This window comes from Lissotriton vulgaris, chromosome 1_1, assembly GCF_964263255.1.
Source record: "Lissotriton vulgaris chromosome 1_1, aLisVul1.2, whole genome shotgun sequence".
Classification (NCBI taxonomy): domain Eukaryota; kingdom Metazoa; phylum Chordata; class Amphibia; order Caudata; family Salamandridae; genus Lissotriton; species Lissotriton vulgaris.
Window position 1 is genome coordinate 247,310,784 of NC_141685.1, and position 1,648 is coordinate 247,312,431.

At 46.4% G+C, this 1,648-nt stretch overlaps 1 non-coding gene across 1 annotated transcript; it reads right to left on the bottom strand.

Moving 5' to 3' along the window:
* Nucleotides 1–778: 778 nt before the first annotated feature.
* On the bottom strand, nt 779–851 carry TRNAA-AGC (transfer RNA alanine (anticodon AGC)). Its single transcript has one exon. It is a non-coding gene; the product is annotated as a tRNA-Ala (tRNA).
* Between the last annotated feature and the right edge of the window lie 797 nt (nt 852–1,648).

Genomic DNA, 1,648 nt, shown 5'->3' on the forward strand with positions numbered 1-1,648 from the left:
CACAACAGGGGAGCAGGGGTCTCCACTCACCTCCATGCACACAACAGGGGAGCAGGGGTCTCCACTCACCTCCATGCACACAACAGGGGTGCATGTGTGTCCACTCACCTCCATACACACAACAGGGGAGCAGGTGTCTCCACTCACCTCCATACACACAACAGGGGAGCAGGTGTCTCCACTCACCTCCATGCACACAACAGGGGAGCAGGTGACTCCACTCACCTCCATCCACACACCAGGGGAGCAGGTGACTCCACTCACCTCCATCCACACACCAGGGGAGGAGGTGTCTCGGGGGTTCGGGAGGAGACGTCTTGTCCCCCCATCATTTAACAGAGGTGGGCAGCAGCTGCAATCCCTGGGGGCCAGGGGTCTGCAGGAACTGCCCTTACTGTGGGTTCATGCAATCCATCAGCTTGCAGGGCCCATAGTGGTCCACCTCTATCCTCGGGCAGTGTCCAGCGTCCTCGCTGCGGCACCTTCTGATTATTTGGAAGATAACTCAGTTGGTGACAGCACAGGCCCCGCAACCTCCGGTTTTGACTCCATGAGAAGCCCATACCAGTCAACATAAACTTTTCTCCTCTTTACACACTACGTGTAACATGACCAAATGAACCGTTTTCCAAACACCGACGGTTGGTTTAGGAAATTTAACGTATAAAATTGCACGAGAAGTTTCTTATTTTAATAATAGTGACTAAATGAGCACTTAATCCCATAACACTCTTTGAAACACCAATAAAGGCAATTAAATGGGTAAACGGCATAAAGCTGGAGAATGCGGGCATCGATCCCGCTACCTCTCGCATGCTAAGCGAGCGCTCTACCATCTGAGCTAATTCCCCTTCCGTAGAAATTGTGGGCGGCAGTTGGATTAATGGCTAGAGTGTTCGCGCTAGTGTACTTGCATCTTCCGTTACATTTTCCTTCCTAAAAGTAGCCTCTAGAGTCAGAGGTTTGCTCTGTGATTCCCAGTTGCTCAATCTGTTGCCATTGAAGCGTCTGACACAGCTCGTGCATGTCGTGTGCTCGTGCGCATGTCGTGTGCTCGTGCATGGCGTGTGCTCGTGCATGGGTTCAATGTAGGCACCAGTTACGTCATAGGAGTTTGGCATTAATCGAAGTGACTTGTTGTAAATATGATTAAATGTTTTGTAGTCTTTCTACAGTCTTACTTGTGACTCATCTATAGAATGCTGCTGTAAACAGTGTTTTATAATCTCACCCAGCCAGGGGCGTAGGAGACACTAAAATTCTGGGGGGGACAGAAACAACCTTGTGGACTTTCCAGTGACCCTATACAAATCACCGCCCGTTAAACAAATACAATCGCATACTTTCAAAGTGAAATATTAAGAAAAGCAGGCATGTTCTCACAATTTTCATTTATGCTTTATTGTTATTTACATTCAGATAGTAATCAGACCAAATGTTAAAAAAAAATTATATGAATCATCTTGAATAAAAAAATGAATAATCCCTTGGGGTCAATAATCAAACATTCATCACAACCATACATCCGTGTACCTCAATGTCCACCTTAAACTCTACCTAATGTTCTGTGAGTAAGTGGATCATAATCTCAATCTCCCTACCCTGAGGTTTATTATAAAGGCACCTGAACAATTTAATAATACAGTTA